At 46.9% G+C, this 20656-nt stretch overlaps 1 long non-coding RNA gene across 2 annotated transcripts in view; it reads left to right on the forward strand.

The window, feature by feature from the left end:
* Positions 1–1853, forward strand: part of LOC110342720 — a 31137-nt gene extending 29284 nt beyond the window's left edge. For both annotated transcript variants that reach the window (XR_002384874.2, XR_002384876.2), the window contains one exon: positions 764–1853. This is a non-coding gene — a long non-coding RNA (uncharacterized LOC110342720). The remainder of the gene's footprint in view (positions 1–763) is intronic.
* The last annotated feature ends 18803 nt before the right edge of the window (positions 1854–20656 follow it).

Consider the following 20656-nt stretch of genomic DNA (forward strand, 5'->3'; position numbering starts at 1 on the left):
TTCTCTCTGTCAGGCAGAGTAACCATGCATTTTTCCCATGTTATGTCAAGTAATCACCATATACCAAGGACACTGAAGGCTGGAGAGATGGCTCAGTGAGTAAAATCTCGCTGTTTAAGTTCAAGACCTGAGCTTGAATCCCCAGAGCCTACATAGAAGCCAGAGGCACTGTGCTGGTCGGTAGCCCCAACACTCCTGCGGGGAGTTGGGAAACTGAGGCAGGAGGTTCCCCGGGAGCTCAGGAGCCAGCTTGCCTGGTGTGTGTGGCAGAATAAAATGCAAAGAGCTTTTCTCAAGGCAAGAGGTGAGGATTGACACCTCAGGCTATCCTTTGACCACCACATGCCTACCATATAGGCATGCTTGCATTCACACACCAGAATACACACACGTGCATGGGTACACACACACACACACTCACACTCATGCACACATACACACACTCATACACTTATGCACACATACACACACACGCACACACACACACACACACCAATGTTCAGGGAGAGTAAGATATTCATGAAATGTGCAGTCTTACAGAATTGTAGATCCAAGCTTTTAATGGAGACTTTCTAAAGCTTCTAGAGAAAAAGAGGCCCCGGACCCATGAGAGATTCTGTAGATGGTGAGATTGTGTATTTCTAGGAAGTTCCCAGGGCACATAGGTGTTGTCTACCCATGGGCCACACATTGGTAAAACATGGCGCTCTGTAAATCCTATCATAAACGCACACAAAAATCACATGTTTTTCTGTTTCCTAAGCATTTTCCTGGATTCCAGCATCTTTGCCAAGGCTTGGTGACGTGAACAGAGACCCTTGCGACATAGACTAAATGTTGGAAATCTCACTCCGTCCCGACTGGCCATCTCCTGCCACAAAATGAGGCTTCCAGTAGCAGGACTGGATTGTATTGAATTGAGTTCTTGGCCCAGAGGACCCCATGGAAATCCCCAAACAACACAAGCTGTTGCTAAAACAAATGTTTGCTCTCCACAAACTGAGAGTGGGCTCCATCGCTGAGGGAAACACACACCCAAGCCATTGAACATGGAGATGTCAAGCTGGCGCCTCACACAGAGACTTTATCCCTACGTTCTAGTCTCTCTGGTGTGGGAAGGTGCCCTCCAGGCTACCAGGAGAGGAACACAAACACCAGTCCAGGCATAAAACCTTTGACCTACAATCGGTCCTGCCTGCAAGACGTGCTGGGGAGATGGTGACATAGAAATTGTGGGCGTAACCAACCAATATCTGATATGACTTAAAGCCCACTCCATGAGATGGAACCCATACTTGACACTGTGTGACTAAGAACCAGAAACTGGACAGGCAAGAGGCCCAGGGCAAAACCAAATGCTAATGGTCTTTGACAAAATAGTATCAATAAAGTGACTTCTAATGATGTTCTGCCATACTCAGAGATCAGTGCCTTGTTCAGTCACCATCAGAGAAGGTTCCCTCAGGCGGGCAGATAGGAACAGATAGAATGCAGCTAGACTTTACACAGGAAGAGCATCCTTGGAATACTCAGCCCTGAATGGGCCATCTTCACCAAATCTCTCTGCTCAGAGCTCGGGGAGCCCCGGGGAAGAGGACGGAGGAGGCCAGCAATGCAGCGCCTTGAAGCTCTTGAACTGGACTTTGGTTTGCGAGATGATTTCAGCTTGTAAAGATCTGATGTGAAGCCTCCGCCAGTGTATTCAGGAATCACTGAGGCTGGCTGTGGCTCTGTGTAGCGAAGGTTTGATATAAAAATGGAACCACGGTGTTTGGGGGAACTGTTTAGCTCTGTGGTGATTCTGTCCTGTGAAAATTCGATGCAAAAAATCTATAGCTTTGAAGATGTAACCACTCTTTGGATGTGGAGAATACATAGTTATTGTAGAGTATGGGCCATTTCCAACAACAGTCCTGAAAACACACACACGCACACACACAGACACCCACACACAGGCACATAGGCACACATGCACACTCACACTTCTTCCTGGAAAGCACTAGAGATATCTGCACTCAATTCTTGTGCGACCTGAAAGAAGTTCCAAATTTCTTGCTTCAAATTCAGTAACTAGTTCATCATTATTAACCTAAAGCACTCTGGTGGTCATGGCGTCTCTCCTGGAACACCCTGCATGCAGGAAGGGATGATATTGGTGACTTGGGGTAGCAAGAGCAAGAACACTAACATCTTTTCGAGCATTTTTCCTGCTGTTGTGTTTTGTTTCGGGGGCAGCTTCATCCGGGTGAAAGCTAAGAAAGATTGTCTTGAGTTGTAAAAATAGGGTTAGATAATTTTTTAATTTAAAATGGTGATTTCCTTCCTTGGCATCTTTGCTCAGCTCATGCTTCGGGCATCTGTGGGCACTGTTTCCTGCGTCTCCGCTGTTTGCTGCAGTAGAAACAAAGGGAAAGCAGCCAGCTCTTCCAGCTGCGGCCCTGATGCGGTCAGGAAACCTAAAGCTTCTGTGGAGATCGGAATCAATGCTAAAATCTGGGAGTGTACATATCCCTTACGTAAAGGGCATCGTATTTGCATGTGACGTATGTGTGTGCGTCTTCCCCTGGACTTCAAATCACCTGTGGACGGTCACAACCCTCACGTTGAGAATGGTGCTCTGCAGTAACTGAATCTTTGCTTAGTGCTCCCCGCTTGCACGTGAGTTGGGATCCCGTCTACCCTCGTTCCTTCCTCTCCAATTCCTCCCCCACTTTTCCACTCAGCTTTACAAGTTTGCAGTCTCTCGCTCTCAAGACCTGCATCCCTGAAGAAAACTGTCTCTTTCCGGCGGCTATCAACTATGAGTAGCTCCTCAGCTAGGGGTGGGACATCACGAGCCCTTCCCCCACCCGTGCTGGCACTTTGACTGGCTCGATCTGGTGCCTACAGTCCCAGGCACTGTGCGAGCATGCGGGCCACTGGGCTGCCGTTTCCAGCAAACACTGATTCAATACAGACGCCCACTGCTTCGGGCCCTTACAGTCTTTCGGGGTCTCTTCTGCAGGGATCCCTGAGCCTTGAGGCTGGGTAGGTGTGATACGGTAAGGCCTAAGTCCTACTTACTCTGTGGACATTGACCCGTCATCTCAGAATCAGTCACCGTTTCCTAGAAAAAGAGCTTCTCCTATGAGTGCTGAGAGATGCACTAGTCCAGAGGTATAAAGAACTGAAATTTTGAGACATGGTATCACTGTGTAGCCTAAGATGACCTCAAACTCATGACAATCCTCCTGCCTCAGCCTCCTGAGTGCTGGGATTATAGGCACGAACCACCACACCTGACCACCTGTTGTGTTCTGATGGGAACACCGTGAGCCAAAGTTCTCCAACCACCTCGCGTGCAAAGATTTAGAATAGATTGTTTTCATCATCAAGAAGCAAGGTCAACTTAAAAAACAAAGTTTCAGGGGCCTATGAGACGTCTTGGCAGGTAAAATCGTTTGCCGTAGAAGGCTGATGCCCTATCTTAGGTCCCCAAAACCAGTAAAAGAAGAGAGAAGGCTGATACCCTATCTTAGGTGCCCCAAAGCCAGTAAAGGAGGACAGAGTGAATTGACTCTAGAAAGACTTCTTTGGCTTCCACACATATGCTTTGGCATGTGTGTACCTGCACACATGTACACACGGGCATGCGCGTGCACACACACACACAACTGTGTATACACATGTTTATGGTAATGATGATGATAAATGTTTCAATATTTTAAAAATAAGTTTCAAGGCTAGATTATTGCTGGGACCACCATCAACCCTGTTTAGTGGTAGCATTCCTAGCTGTGTGTTTTCTAAGCTGCATTTGGGAAGGAGCCACCGAAGTCCTACAGAGATCTGTCGCGTTTCTTTAAGTCACTTGGGGGCTGAGATTGAGCATGTCATGTGTCTTTCTCAGTGACTAGGTTTCATTACAGACTAAAACACAATTAGCTGAAACATTTGTTTAAATATGCATATACATATGATATATATATATATATATGTATTCAGTTAAGAACAAAGAAACAGAGCTACCCGCATGCAGAGACAGGCTAAGAGGATGCATGGAGGCATGCAGAGAAGCCATGTCTGCACTCACGCCTCTCCCTTAGTCTCCCTCCCCGTTCCAAGAGAAGTTTTCTATTGAGGAAGCCAGGACTGACTAGGAAGACAGCAGTGATCCCTCTAAGAGACTCTAAGAAAGCACATGCTTCTACCAAGGGCGTTTGCCTGGGCTGACCACGCTTGGGCGTACCCATGGCTTGTTCTAAGCCATCTCCTGGCTTTACCCCTCGACTCTCACTAGGGTCTAATGTTGCTCAGACCTGATACAAAGCCCCGTAAAATATTATGCTTTAGTTACTTCTAGTTGAATCTTCCTTCTTTCCTTCCTCCCTTCTTCCCTTCCTCCCTTCCTTTCTCCCTTCCTTCCTTTGTTCCTTCCTTCGTTCCTTTCTTCCTTTCTCAACCCCCCACCCATGAAGCCAAGGTACAGCTCTGCCACTTGATTGTGAAAAGACTGTATTTATCAGAACTTAGGCAGAGTTTTTTAACTCGATAAGCTTACATCATAGGCATATTTGCAGATGTATACACTTTTCAGCAAGGAGAGACAGGTGGAGGTTATTAAAAAAAACTATAAAGCAAATGACAGTTATTCCTCTGGAGATCTCTAAAGTGGGAAAATGGCCTTTAAAACCAAAAAGCCAACCAAGTAAAACTGTCCTCTTTAGGATCCAGAGTCCTGAAGAAGAAGGCGACACACGTCCAAAAGGGACATTCATGGCATTTCCTTTCAGTTTAACTAACGCTTGTGGCACTGTTGTTCTTATCACTAAATGTGACTCTAGAAAAGAAAACATGAGACCACTCTGACATTCCAATTGTTTCCTTCATTCAGTGATGTCCTTGAGGTGGGAGACTCAAAATCAGGGAAAGACCTTTCAACACAGGACAGAGCCCCTGTGAGGGTTTCTCTCTGACTCATGGAATATTAACACCGGGTCTTAAGCCAAGGCAATTGTTTCCCGCCCTTCCCGTCGGGGGGTCTACTCCTGGCCTCAGCCAGGTCTACTAGACCCGTAAGGTTATTCTCAATGTCCCCTTGTGCAAATCAGTCATTTAATTCTGCATCCATCATATGCAAATGCGGCACTAAGACATCAAGATCGAGCGGGCCGCCGTCAGCCAGCATCTCACTGACACAGCTCAGGGAGAGGGAGGTAGCTAGCGTTCTGCCCCAGCCCCAGACACAGCCCTGGTACTCACCTTCTACCTTGAAGATGGTGAAATGAGGCCTGCAGTGGAAGGAGCCCAAGGCGTTACCTGCGCAGTTCATCCACAGACCCTGGTAGACCCAAGTGGCGGTGATTACGGATGAGGCACGGGTGGTCACTTTCCACTCGTTGGACGTAGTGGCAGCAACGAGAGCACCAAACCCTCCGATGCCACACATCAGAGCCGGGATCTGTGCCCTGGACATGTCGCTCAGCCTTGTCCGCTGTCACAGTCCAGACAGAAATACTTTGTTGGTCTAGGCATGCAGCTGTCGGGCAGAAGACCCACAAAAGTTACAACCAGCCCATGCGGGTAGGTGACAACGGTTCATGGTCCGATGGCTGGAAGGGCTGGGACTTAGGATGAAGGGCGTCTTAGAAACAGCCTGGAATAATCTTTCTCATCCTCTACTGAGATACCAATATTTTGCAGATGAATTTTAAAAGGTTTTGGTACTGCAGGTATTTTTTTGTTAGCATCCAAGTTAATGCTTAATTTCCTGTTAGCTTGGAGTTAGTGAACCATGCAAGATCAGATATTACAAAGTACAGATTATACAGTAACATTTAAAGTCTCCTCATTTGACCAGTTTCTTTACGTTTACGTGATCTCGAGTCTTTACATAAATGGAGTCATGCCGGGCAGATGATCCCGTGACCTTTTTTGGGCACGGTGTTGTATAAATGATTTATCTGTGACTGTGAGTATAGCTATCACTCATCAGACAGCTGGATATGCTGTTTTAATAAATGCATAAGTGCCACAATTCACGCACTTTCTCTGAGATGGATATGGTTCCCATTTCCCTCCTCAGTAACGATTAGCCAAGCACAATCACTACTGTGCATCTGGCCTCGTGCACCTGAGTGGGGCTCCCTGGGAATAGCTTAGAAGAGGACACATTCTTTGTAGATGATTGTGAATTGCCCTCCTGGGTAAATCCAGCACACGTCAGTTCTCACAAGGAACAAGCCTCCTTGTTCTGATTCCTAATACTTGGTGTTGTGGAGCTGAGAATTTTAAAGTTCTAGACAATTTGATGGAGATTCAAAAAACATCTCACGATCATAAATTTATGTTTGCCACTGTGGACGAGGTTGGGGCATGTTTTGGGAGATCGATGATGAACCATGGTTTTTGTTAATCTGTTGCATTATGTGTGTGTATGTATGTGTGTGCATGTGTGTATGTATGTTTATGTGTGTGTGCATGTGTGTATGTATGTTTATGTGTGTGTGCATGTGTGTATATGTATATATGTATGTGTGTATTTACGTGTATATATGTGTGTGCATGTGTGTATTTGTGTATATATGTGTGTACATGTGTGTATATGTGTATATATGTGTGTGCATGTGTGTATATGTGTATATGTATATATACATGTGTGTATGTATGTATATATGTATATGTGTGTGCATGTATGTATTTATGTGCATGTGTGTATTTATATGTATGCTCTTGCACTAGCACATGTCACAGCACTCATGTAGAGTTCAGAGGACAAATCTTTTTGTGGTTTTTTTTGGGGGGGTGGGGAATGGGTATTGGTTTTTCGAGACAGGGTTTCTCTGTGTAGCCTTGGCTGTCCTGGAACTTTCTCTGTAGACCAGACTGGCTTTGAAATCAGAGATCCTCCAGTCTCCGCCTCCCCAGTGCTGGGATTAAAGGCGTGCGTCACCACACCCAGCCAGGGGTACAGCCTGAAGCATGGGCTTCTACCTGAGTTGTCCCGCCGGCCCTTATTTCTTATGTTTTTTGAAGTGGGATTTTTTTTTTTACAGTTCCATTTGAATTAGTCAGAAGCTACAAATTACTTGAATTGTGTAATGGTGAGAATTTTGCTGTGTCCAACTTACCACATAAAATCAATTCTCTTGATGGGCTTAAACATTAGCAACGCCTCTATCGTACATTATTTCTTGATTTCTATCTTACTTGATGTTTAGCCTCAGGAATTGGAGTTTTAGCCTTATAGATGTCAGCCCACGATATTGACTGCTGCTGTCATTTACGGTTTCCTTTCTCCATCTCCCTCACCACGTCTACACGCTGTGGTTTTATTTTCCTTCTTCCTAAAGCCCATTCCTTTAGTGAGGAACCGTTGGTATTTACGGGTCTCAGTTTCTGTCGTATTAAACCTCTGTTATCGGTTTATTTTGTACATAGCTTTCCTGAGTATGAACAAAAATTCTCTCTGTACCAAACTCTGCTTAGGCTTCTCTGAGTTCCCTTTCAGATGCACCTCACCTTTGAACTCTCCTGTTTATCTCCACCCACCACACCCACTCTGGTGGAGTCTGCGTGACAAGCCTAAAAACTTGGTCGCAGGCCTGAGGCAAAAGTTTCATGGAAACTGATCTCCTGGAGGTCCCTGGCGTCCATGTCAAGCATGTGTTCCAGATTTGTCTAGCAATAACCCGGTGGATATTTCTGTACCCTATCTTTCTTAGTATTCATTTCTTCTGTATGCCTCAGCATCCAATCTGATTTAAGGGCCAGTAAAATTGGATGTTCCTCCTCTGGCCACCACTGACGTTCCAACTTCCTTGCCAGAAACAAAACTCACAAAATCAGGGGCCGATGGTGGGATCCTCCAATAAATAGGGAATCTCCCCAAATGCTTAAGATAATGCTTAGGATAAGGCTGGTCTCCTTCCTTATACTGGAACTTTTATTTATTTATTTATTTATTTTTGGTTTTTCAAGACAGGGTTTCTCTGTATTGTTTTGGAGGCTGTCCTGGAACTCACTCTGTAGACCAGGCTGACCTCAAACTCACAGAGATCCGCCTGCCTCTGCCTCCTGAGTGCTGGGATTAAAGGCATGTGCTATCAACACTACCAACGCCCAGTGTACTGGAATTCATGATGAAGAAGATAATAGGTGGATAAACATAGGAGGAGAACTCATGCTGTACCACACCCTGAATTCCATGGAAAGGTTTGCTAGAGCAAGACCCCCTTGGTGTCTGTTATCCAAGGCACAGCAAAATAGTATACTCAGAAAGTTAGAGAAGGCAGGCCAATGGTGGGTTAAGTACTGGACCAAGGATTGGGACTATGTCCGGGGCACATGCCCATAAGACAGGGAAGCAATTCTAAGACTAGGTTGATCTCAGACAGAGCTGATGTTATCCGTAAGAAGGGGAAGCAATTCTAAGAATGGGTTGATCTCAGACAGAGCTGATGTTATCCGTAAGAAGGGGAAGCAATTCTATGAATGGGTTGATCTCAGACAGAGCTGATGTTATCGTGTTGCAAGCACCGTCTGGCTCCTGCCAGTTCTCATGAGTTTGATTTTCTATTTTGAACTTCTAGCCTCATGTGCCGATTTTGCTAACTTCAATGTGCCTTGACGTAGGTGCAAAACTAACTTCCTTACTTCCTCATGTCCTGATGACAAAAGTCTGGTGCGTGCTTTGAGAAACTGCACTCAGATCCAGCACTCTCTCGTATCCGTGTCTGTCTGTCACTCGCCGACGACGCTTTGCCCACCTGAGTACGGGATCCCTGATTCTCCCCGGGTTGAGGGTCCCCGACTGTGTCTGCCCTGGGATCCACCCTGTCTAATTTTAGTATCTTTTAAGTCAGGTTACCCAGAATCCTCCACCCTTGATACCTACTCACTCTCACTATCTGTGATTTCTGTATTCTGGCTGCCCCGCCCTGTTGGATCAGCCTGGACTACATTTAGCAAAGGTTGTATCCTAATCTCCAATGGTGGCTAACCTTCATTGTCAATTTGGCTGGGTTTAGGATACCCTAGGAGACACACTTCCGGGTAAGGTCATCTCTGAGGACACGTCCTGGAAGGATTACCTGCAGAGGAAAGACAATCCCACTCGGAACACAAGGGGAAGAAAGCCAGAAGAGTGCCAGCCTAGGAGCTGAGTGCCAGCCTCTCCCCACCACCACACTCTCCGCACTGAGGCCATAACCCCTCGAGCTGCTCACCAAATAAGACTTTGTCCTTTTGGTCCTGTAAGCAGCTTTGCTGGGTATTTTGCTACTTTTGTTTTGTTTTTGTAATTTTTCATTCTTTGCTTTCTGGCTACGCATTCTCACATGCCAAAGTTACATTCACCATTGACCCTGATGTCTCCCTCCACCTCAAAACTCCACCGTGGGGGTACCTGTGTCTACTGAAAAAGCCCTTCCCTGACCTTGAACAAAGTGCTTTGTTGGTGAGTGCTAAGGAACCGTATTTTTCTTTAGTAGCGTACAGTCGTGAGTAGACAGGGCTTTTGAGATTCACTCTTTTTTTGCCTCCAATCAGACGCAAACATCAGATTTGCCATATCTTTGTTAATCTGTGTTTTTCCTCCATCTGGTTATATGAACCTTTTACCAGGGCCTGGAGAGATGGCTCAGTGGTTAAGAGCACACACGGGGCTGCTCTCCCAAGCCTGGGCTCCATTCCCAGCAACCTCAAGGTAGCTCTCAACTCTGGAGCTGCAATTCCAGGGGGGAGTCTGATGCCCTCTTCTGGCTCCTGCCGGTACTGTGTGCATGTAGTGCATAGATAATACATGAAGGCAAGCTACCGATACACTTCAAATAAAAGTAAATATAAATAAATCAGAGGGGAGGGCGGAGGGAGGGAGGGAGGGAGAGAATTAATCTTTTAGCTCTTGGTGATCTCACTTTTCTTCTCCCATCCTTTTAAAATTATCTTTATGTTCTGGAATACTTTTGTTTGGCTTTTGGAGACAAGATATCTCTGTAACAGAGTCCTGGCTGTCCTGGAACTCCTTTTATAGACCAGGTTGGCCTCAAACTCACAGATATCTTCCTGCTGGGATTAAATGCCGCCATGCCAGAAGCATTTTCTAGAATACTTTTTAATTCCTGACTCAGCCCCTCTAACATTATCTATCGCTGGGAAATTAGAGATTTTCTTTTTTGTTGTTTAAAACCTGGGGGCTGTGGATACAATTCATGTACTTAGCTCGCTTGGATGAGATCTTAGCTTTCTTCTTTTTTTTTTTCTTTTTTCCCTTTTTGATTTTTCAAGACAGGATTTCTCTGTGTAGCCTTGGTTATCCTGGAACTCACTCTGTAGACCAGACTGATCTTGAACTCACAGAGATCCTCCTGCCTCTGCTTCCCGAGTGCTGGGATCAAAGGCGTGCACTGCCGCTGCCCTTGAATGAGGTCTTAAAGGGAGGCAGAAATGTTGACTTCATGTCCCCTTAGGTACCCAGGATGAGCTGGCAGCTGGGGTGGGACTGTGGCGTGTTTAAATGAGGTTGAACTGAAGGCACCCTGAAAATTGGAGAAAGGAACTTCTGAGAGGTATAGGGTCGTCATCTTTCTGAGGCACTGATTTCACGTCTTAACCCTTAGTGACTCACTGGTGGGTGAGATGTACCCCGTGCCAGACTGGACGGGGCCAGTTGTTGGAACGGAAACTCTAAAATCAACTTTAAAAGTCAAATCCCAGGACAGGATTGCTGGGTCATTTGATAGTCCTGTAGTTTAATCCGCAGAAACTTCTTCCTTCACGGGTTCATTTACATTTCTTCCTGCTGACTTTGTTCCACCACCCCCCTTCTCTAAGACAGTTTTGTCCCAGGCTGGCCTCAAGGTCTCTCTGTATAGCCCAACCCCTACCTCAACCTTCCTGATGGTGCTGTTACTGGTATGTGAGCCATCATGTCTGACTTTATTTTCACTCCTAAGCATGGATTTGTCTGTCTGTTTGGAATTCACTATACTCCCTTAACTTATAATTCCCATCTTTCAACTGTGACACTCATTAGTCTCTCTCTTTTAACTTTTCCCTGTTAACTCTGCTAAGACTTATACGTTTTCTAGACTTATACATTAGCGTTTTCCATCCCGTTGTCTCTCCATGCAGCATCCTGGGAAGTTTTCCAGATGTACATCCTAATGTATTGACTTCTTTTTGTTTTAGCTATGTTTAGTCTGCTGGCATAGAGGCTGCAGTATTCCGGTACCCCCCCTATATCTGTTTTGTTTTGAGAAAGGGGCTCACTATGTAGCCCAGGCTGGTCTTGAACTCACGGTCCTGAGGCTCATGCTGCTGGGGTTACCAACACTTGCCCACATGTTTAGGGGCATTTTTGAGCCAAGACTACAAAACTGCAGTTTTCTCTATCGATGCAACCAATGTGAATTCTGGTCCTAACCCAGTTCCTGGTGGGAATTCTCAAGGGAATCCCGTCTTTACCCGGAAGGATAGTGGTGGCGACCGCGATGGAGATGATAAAGCCTTACGCCCAGTGTTTCCTGTTGCGAACTTTGCTATGGATGGAAACAGCTTTATGAAGTCTTCCTCCAGCCTCGAGCCTTGTAAGACTCTGTAGCCATGCATCTCTCTGTACTGCTATGGGGAACGGAAGTCCCTGCTGGCTTGCAGTTTTGGCTAGGCCAGCGGGCCAGCAAACCCCTAGGATCTGCCCATCACTCACGCACGCCCCCCCGTGCTAGGGTTCCGTGCATACTGCCAAGCTGAGCTTTTACGTGGGTGCTGGGGACCCAGACTCAAGTCCTTATGTTTGTCTGACAGGCATCTCACCTAGCAAACCACTTCCCCAGCACCAAAAGCTCATTTCTTACCGAGATCCAGACACTGAGATACAAACCTGAAAAAAACAAACCACCAGGTGGATGTCTCCAAACGTTTGGGCCCCAGGGTGGCTTCCTGTGTTCACCTTTTACTGGGGTGGGGGGGAGGGGATAAAATCATTCCTCTGGTAGTATTCAGCCAGACTTGGTTCACCAGCTCGGTGTGAAGATCACTAAAAGATCAAATTTAAAATGTGTTTTTGATGCCCTATCCAGTTTCCCGGCCTTCAGAAGGTAATTGTGGGGGCAATCAGTTGGCCTTTAATCACACACACACTCACACAAATAATAAAAGGGGAAAAGAATTAAGCCCAGGAAGGACATTACATTTTAAATGTTTAAATTACAGAACACAAGCGCTCTGCGTTTGCACTGGGGGGTGGGGTAAGGGGGGGAATGGGGGCTGGGGGGGCTGGAGGGAGCTGTAATTTAATTACAGTCTTCCTCAGAAAGCCGGGGAAAACAGGCGAGCTTTTCCGGGTTAATACGTTTTATCGTATCGCAGCAAAGAAATCGTGAACGTCTGAGGTGAAGGATATAGCAATCATCCTAACGTAATTTTCCACATCGTCACCCTGTGCCCCGCAAATACATAAACATATACGGTCGGCGAGAAGCAGCAGCGGGTGGGGGGACGCTCACCCCGCCACGCTAGCACTCGGGAGGTAGAGGCAGGGGAGATCAGGAGTTCAAGGCCGTCTTCAGCTGCAGCCGGCTTGGGCTTCCAGAAGCTGGGGCAGCAGGCAGCCTTCTAAAAGTGACAACGGAAAGGAGTCCCTGGTGAGAACTGCCAGCCGTTCGGACGCACGCACGCGCGTGGCGCGCCCGCTGCTGCAGCGAGAACTGACTTAAGGGATAAAAAGAACACCTTAGCTTTCAGCTGGCCGGGCTGGGAGCGCCAGGAACAGCAAAAAACCAAGATGACCAAGCTTGAATGCAGGAGAGGGCAGGGGCCCTCTCCCAAAGCCCTGAACCCATACCGAAGGCTCTAGCCTCCATCCAGGCATCCTTGCTCCTAGCGCTGTTAAAAAAAAAAACCAAAAAGCCAAAGACAGCTTCTAACAAGGCCTTTGCCTATTTTAGGAAAGAGACCCCTGACCATGCCCAAGACAAGCAGTGAACTAATGAAAAACTTAAAGCTACTCACGCCCCAGTTAGCTGTGAAAACAAAGAAAAGTTAGTTAATTAATAGTACTGGAGACACTTGCCGGGTCAGAGGCCGGCAGCTAGCAGACAGTCAAAGTCAATGACTAACAAAGCTAGAGCCAGAGACGGGGGTGGGGGGTCAACGCCCTCCCCCCCCCCGGGGGGTTGCAGCCCAAGGACAAAGTGTGGCCCTTTCCCTGAGCGGGGAAGGTGGAGCGCAGAACCCGCGCTAAATAAACGCCATCTACTGCCATTGGGACGGGGATCGCCTCATGCAGGCAGACACACGTGGCCCTCTTGTTTCAGGGATTTTTTGGGGGTGGGGAACTGGAGGACACTGGTCGTGTTGCTGTTTTACAACCACACAACGCCAGGTCACAGACTCATCAAGTTTCAGGGTTCTGTCCTGCGCGGCTCACACTGCCACCTGCCTGTGCACAGGAACCAGCTCTCAGCTAGCTATGCCCAGAGCACCGGAAGGAAGAAAGGCCGGAGACTTTGGATAGGTAGGATCAACACAGGAAAAATGGCAACCTTGCCAAAAGCAATCTACAGATTCAATGCAATCCCCATCAAAATCCCAGCACAATTCTTCACAGACCTTGAAAGAACTATTCTCAACTTCATATGGACAAACAAAAGACCCAGGATAACCAAAAAAACCCTGTTCAACAAAGCAACATCTGGAGGCATCACCATCCTTGACTTCAAGCTCTATTACAGAGCTGTAGTCCTGAAAACAGCTTGGTATTGGCACAAAAATAGACAGGTAGACCAATGGAATCAAATTGAAAACCCTGATATTAACCCACACATGTATGAACATCTGATCTTTGACAAAGAAGCTAAAAATATACAATGGAAAAAAGAATGCATCTCCAACAAATGGTGCTGGCATAACTGGATACTGGCAAGTAGAAGAATGCGGATCGATCCATGTCTATTGCCATGCACAAAACTTAAGTCCAAATGGATCAAAGACCTCAGCATAAATCCAGCCCCACTGAGCCTCTTAGAAGAGAAAGTGGGTGGTACCCTTGAACAAATTGGTACAGGAGACTGCTTCCTGAACATAACACCAGTAGCACAGACACTGAGATTGACAATTAATAAATGGGACCTCCTGAAACTGAGAAGCTTCTGTAAGGCAAAGGACACAGTCAGCAAGACAAAAAGGCAGCCCACAGAATGGGAAAAAATATTCACTAATCCCACATCTGACAGAGGGTTGATCTCCAAAATTTACAAAGAACTCAAGAAGCAAGTCTCCAAAACACCAAAGGATCCAATTAAAAAGTGGGCTGCAGAACTAAATAGAGAATTCTCAATAGAGGAGTCTAAAATGGCTGAGAGGCACTTGAGAAAGTGCTCAACATCCTTAGCCATTAGGGAAATGCAAATCAAAACAACTCTGAGATACCATCTTACTCCTGTCAGAATGGCTAAAATCAAAAAACACCAAGGACAGTTTATGCTGGAGAGGATGTGGTGAAAGGGGAACACTCCTCCACTGCTGGTGGGAGTGGCAACTCGTACAGCTGCTTTGGAAATCAATATGGAGATTCCTCAGAAAAATGGGAGTCAGTCTACCACAAGACCCAGCAACTCCACTCTTAGGCATACACCCAAAAAATGCACATTCATACAACAAGGACATCTATTCCACTATGTTCATAGCAGCATTATATGTAATAGCCAGAACCTTGAAACAACCTAGATGCTCCTCAGCTGAAGAATGGACAGAGAAAATATGGTACATTTACACAACAGAGTACTATTCAGCAGAAAAAAACAATGGAATCCTGAGATTTACAGGCAAATGGATGGCACTAGAAGAAACCATCCTGAGTGAGATAACCCAGTCACAAAAAGACAAACATGGTATGTACTCACTCATATATGGATTTTAGACAAGGATCAGGGGAGTGTTAGCATACAATCCTACTGCCAGAGAGTCTGGGAAACAGAACCTTCATCCAGTGACTGATGAAAGCAGAGACAGACACCCACAGCTAAACACTGAACTGAACTCCTGGAACGCAGTGACAGAGAGGGAGGAGTGATGAGGAAAGGGGTCAAGACTGGGCTGGTGAAACCCAGAGAAACAGTTGACCTGACAAGGGTTAGTTCTTGGACCCCAGACTGATGACTGGGATTCCAGCATGGGACTGATCCAGACCTCCTGAATGTGGGTGTCAGTGAGGAGGCCTAGGCAATCTATGGGGCCTCGGGTGGTAGATCAGTATTTATCCCTGGCATACAAATGGATTTTGGGTGCCCATCCCACAATGAGGGATGGACTCTCAGACTGGACTCTTGGGGGAGGGCCTAGGCCCTGCCCTGAACAAAATGACAGACTCTGGAGATCTCCATGAAGGGCCTCACCCTCCCTGGGAACAGAGTGGAGATTGGGTTGGGGGTGCTGGGGAGGAGGGGAGGAGAGGGAGCTGGGATTGACACATGAAGCAAGCTTGTTTCCAATTTAAATTAAAAAAATATTTTAAAAAAAGAGCCGGGCGGTGGTGGCTCATGCCTTTAATCCCAGCACTCAGGAGGCAGAGGCAGACGAATCTCTGTGAGTTCGAGGCCGGGCTGGACCAATAGCCTCCAAAACAATACAGAGAAACCCTGTCTCGTAAAACTGAGAGAGAGAGAGAGAGAGAGAGAGAGAGAGAGAGAGAGAGAGAGAGAGAGAGGAGGGTAAAGAGGGAGGGAGGAAGGAAGGACTAGCCAGGACAGTGCTCAGAGGTGACCATCAGAGGGCGAGCTTCAGATTTCCCCGGCAGTGGAACTCGGAGGAGCTCTCCTGGTCCACACTTTCCCATCTCCCACCATTGGTGCATCGCCCTTCCCAGGGATATGGGTCCCTCCTCCTGCTTCTCCCTCCCTCCCTCCCTCCCTCCCTCCCTCCCTCCCTCCCTCCCTCCCTCCCTCCCTCCCTCCCTCCCTCCCTCCCTCCCTTTTCTCCTCTTGCTTCTTCCTCACTTCTGGCAAGTGTTGCGTGGGCCACGGGCTCGATGGCGGTGTCCTCTGTCCACGTGAAGCTGCGCTCTAGTTTGTCCCTTCCGTGCCCTCAGCAGCCAACACTCATTCTCTCCACACCTCACCCTCGGTCCCTCTGTCCACAGCACGAGCACCTTCCTCCTCTTCCTCTTCCTCCTCCTCTTCCTTTTCTTCTTTTTCTCCCTCTTCTTCTCCCTCCTCTTCCTCTTCTCCCTCTTCCTCTTCTTCCTCCTCTTCCTCTTCCTCTTCCTCCTCTTCCTCTTCTTTTTTTCTCCCTCTTCCTCTTCCTCCTCCTCCTCTTCTCCCTCTTCCTTTTCTTCTTCCTCTTCCTCCTCCTCTTCTCCCTCTTCCTCCTCTCCCTCTTCCTTTTCTTCTTCCTCTTACTTTCTCTCTTCCTCTTCCTATTATGATTATGATTATTGATTATATGGGCATCTCACATCATGGACCCCAGTAACACTCATTTCTCACTCCTCCCATGTCGTTCACCTACAGTTGTGACCTCCCCTCCCCCCCAAAAAAGAAAAATTAAAATAAAAAATCCAAGTCCAATTTATGTGGTCTACATGCTTGCTGGAGCATGGTCAACCTCTCAGCAGCCTGCCCTAGAACAGAGACCCGAACCCTTCCCTGCCCACTCAACTGTGGAGAGGAACCCCAGCGTTCTTACATCTTTTAAGAGCTCTCGTCCCTGGCTTCCTGTTGGGGGGAGTGGTCATGGTAAGGGTTCATTCTGATGTTGTCTCCCCATCCCTTTGTGTTTCCCATTCCCCTTCTTGCTGTGACAAGAAGGAACCTAAGGGAGGGTTTACTTGACTCCCGTTTGAGTGGACACAGCCCATCATGGTGAGGAAGGCATGGCAGCCGGGAGGGAGCTGTCACACGGCACCTGTAGCCAGGGTACAGTGAGAGCTTTCTTTCCCCGTCTTTCTGAGCCCAAATCAGGGGACATCTCCACCCACCATCAGTATACACCTTCCCTCCTTAGATAAACCTTTCTGAAAACAACCTCACAGAGAAGCCCAAAGGTGTGTCTGCATGGTGATTCTAAACCCGGGCAAACCGACGATGAATGTTAACCATACTCTGAACTCATCAGGAACATGCATGTTTATTTGTGGGCATGCTTTATCAACTTATAAAATGTGATACTGCATCACATGTCTCATCCTGTTTTGCGTTTTCTTGGCTCCCTATTCAATTGAGACTTCTCCGCTACTCTCTGAGTAGGGAACCAATCTAATCCACTGCTGCTAGGAGGCACGGCACTTCCCGTAGTGAACACCCAGCAGTTTTTCTGTACATATCCCCTATGAGGGATGTGGGAACGCCTCCAGGAACACTACAGTAAACATGGCTGCCTGTCACATGTGGACTTGCAGGGATATCTAATGAATGGAACGAATTTCTGGCTTCAAGGTCTGCATTCCCTGCACTTAATTCACCACGCTGCCACGATGCCGTTCCGTCCCATCCACACTCCAGCCACAGATCAGTAACATTTCTATGTAGCCACAGATCCCTACCAACACTTAGAATTAAGTCAACTTTCGCTTTTTAATCGATATAATAGATGTAAAGTAATATTCATATTGCTTCAGTTCATATTTATCTGAAGACTGGAATTAGGCATCTAGTTGTGTGCACTTTAATTCTTTAGCTTTTCTCTTCTACTTTTATCCACTTCCTTGGGCAGCAGATATACTCTGAGCACTCTGAATGTCTGGGTTGTAGCCACCCTTGTCACTTCTGACTGTTGCCGATGTCCTCAGATGGCCCCTAGCTCCGGGATCCTTTGATTCTGATGGACTCTAATTCCTCGGCGTTCTGTTTAAGAAATTGTTTCTGTCTGCAGGACAACAATATCTCCTGTTTCCCTTCGTAGTCCATGGCCCCTCATTCACAGTTCTGGGATCCCTTATGGTAAAGTTTACCAAATCTGGTACTGTATCCATCAGCTGGAACCAGGTGGCACTCTGTACCAGGGCAGTGGGAAGAGATGTTGATTATGGACTCTATCAACTAAGAGCAGAGTTGTAGAGAGATGTCTTTTCCTTGCTAGCCGCTTTGGTTTTTTGCCACCAGTTGCCTGGGCTCTGCTGCATTGTAGTCCCCAAATAACACACAAGACGCTGTATTAATTATGAAGCTGTTGGCCTTGCTTGTTTCTTACTGGCTAGCTCTGACTTAAGTATTTAACCCATAATTGTTATTCTAAGTGTTTCTCTTACCAGAGAAAAGTTCTAGACATCTTACTTCTCTGGCGGGCTACATGGTGACTCCCTGTGTTTCTTCTACCCAGAGTCCTCCTGGACTCCTAGTCCCACCTATCTTGCTTCCCTATTGGCCAACAGTGATTTATTGACATATACACAGGATTTCCCCATCACAGAGTGGCTCTCCCATCCTTGGTACCCCTGACATTGGGGATCGGGCATTCTCTCTGGAGTGTTACAGGGTATCTGTCAGCATGTCTGCTCCATGTCAGCATCTTCTTACACCCTGACAGCCATGCCAGCTGTCAATGTTTCTACAGAATTACATTCTACTTAGGACCACTGGTGTATGAGCCCAAATGAGAGAATTCAGGGACTCAGGGTGGTCCCAGCTGCAAGTCACAGGGATGAGGGAAGGAAGTGGTCTCTGAACCAGGTGACACAGAGGTTTATAGAGAGAAAACAAAACAAAGCAGCTGCCTTCAAGACCTCATCCTTCCACAGAGGGAATGATTTATGATTTGTGGATGGTTGGATGGATAGATAGATAGATGATTTATGGATAGATGGATAGAAAGATAGATGATAGATAGATAGATGATTTATGGATAGATAGATGATAGATAGATAGATTTTTTTATGGATGGATGGATAGATAGATGATAGATGATTTATGGGTAGATAGATGATAGATAGATGATAGATAGATAGATGATAGATAGATATATAGATAGATAGATGATAGATGATAAATAGATAGATTATTTATGGAGAGCCAATTCCCTAAACACTGTCTTCTGACTTCCACAGTGCTCTGTGGCACACTGGCTCACACAGTAGATAAAACTACATATATAATGCTACACTCATCGGCTTGCTTGAGTCAAGAAGGCTGACATATGTAGCACATGTTGGTAGAGTGCTTGCTGAACCAGGATGGCGGCACATGCCTGTAGTCCTCTCAGGAAGTGGAGACCCGGAGAATCATAAGGCCATGGTCATCCTTGGCTACACAGTGAGGTCAAGGGAAGCCTGGGGTATACAAAGTCCTGTCTTTACATAAGAAAGAAGTCTGCTTAAGGGTTTAGTAATGGGGGATGTCCGTCTGCATATATGTTTTTCTTATTGGTTGATGAGTAAAACACTGTTTGGCCAATTACCAGTAGAGGCAGGAAGATAGGCATGGCTAGGAGATGAAGAGAATTCTGGGAAAGGTAGGCAGAGGGAGACCGAGAAGAAGGGGTCATGTAGGAACCGGGAGGATAGGACACGCCAGGCGTTCTCTGGTAAGATAAGGCCATGTAGAAACACATAGATTAGTAGTTACAGGCCAATCATTAAGACAGAGCCAGCCAAGAAGAAGCTCTAGCCATCGGCCAACAGTTTTATAATTAATATGGCATCCGGTGCTTATTTGGAGCTGAAAGGCGGCTGCAGGGACAAGGCAGGAAAGAAAAAACTCCAGCGACAGTTTAGCTCAGCGTGGAGCCCTTACCTAGCATGACGGAGGCCTGGGTTGGATTCCAGTGCTGAGGACAGCAGGAGTTAGACTGAGAAACAGCAAGTTGCTGAAGGAAGAGTGTTGTCCATGCTCCTTCAGGTCTCTTAAGGGAACAAATCCCGTGACTGTGACACCTGCTCAGCCACCTGTTCCGGTTGATTCAAGGTGAACTGTCCAGTAAGTCCTTGCTTCCTACTTTCCAGCGGGTCATTTGGCACCAGGAACGGCGAATCGGGCTGCTTGAGCTGGCTCCGCTGCGTGGGATGGAGAGACTCACTCACGTCTTTGCACTATAGCAAACAGTTGTTTTAAGCAGTCTTTGTTAGCCCAGAATGTCAGGCAGGAATGCCTATGAGGCCCAGACAAGTGTGAGCCCCACTGTTCTCTCAAGGTGTGGCGTTGCCCAAGCCGCCCTGGAACGCACGATGCAGAGTCCCCTTCTCGTACGATGGTATGTTTAATCCGTGTATCCCCAGCAGGGTGGATGGGAGCCAGGAGTTTCGCTGACGCATCAGGTTTCTGTTGTAGAAACCTCAGCTTCAGCACCACCACCTGCAAATGCAGAGGAAGCCTGACAGACTGGCAGCCAACACTCATCCCCAGCTCCTAACTAAGTAACTGACTGACTAAGTAACTAACTAACTAACTAAGTAACTAACTAACTAACTAACTGACTGACTGACTGTCTTAGCTCCTGCTGCTGTGGTAAAACACAAAACAACTTAAGGATTTGATTAGTTCACAAAGTGAGGGCGGCGCAGTGTCTGGGGTGGGAACATCACCAATGGGGGACGTCCTTCTGTATCTATGTTTCTCTGATTGGTTGATGAATAAAACACTCTTTGGTCAATAGAGGCAGGAAGATAGGCAGGACTAGGAGAATTCTGGGAAAGGTAGACAGAGAGACCACAAAGAGACGCCATGTAGGCGCCAAAAGAGAAACAGGT

Source organism: Mesocricetus auratus, unplaced genomic scaffold (assembly GCF_017639785.1).
Source record: "Mesocricetus auratus isolate SY011 unplaced genomic scaffold, BCM_Maur_2.0 Super-Scaffold_2245, whole genome shotgun sequence".
Classification (NCBI taxonomy): domain Eukaryota; kingdom Metazoa; phylum Chordata; class Mammalia; order Rodentia; family Cricetidae; genus Mesocricetus; species Mesocricetus auratus.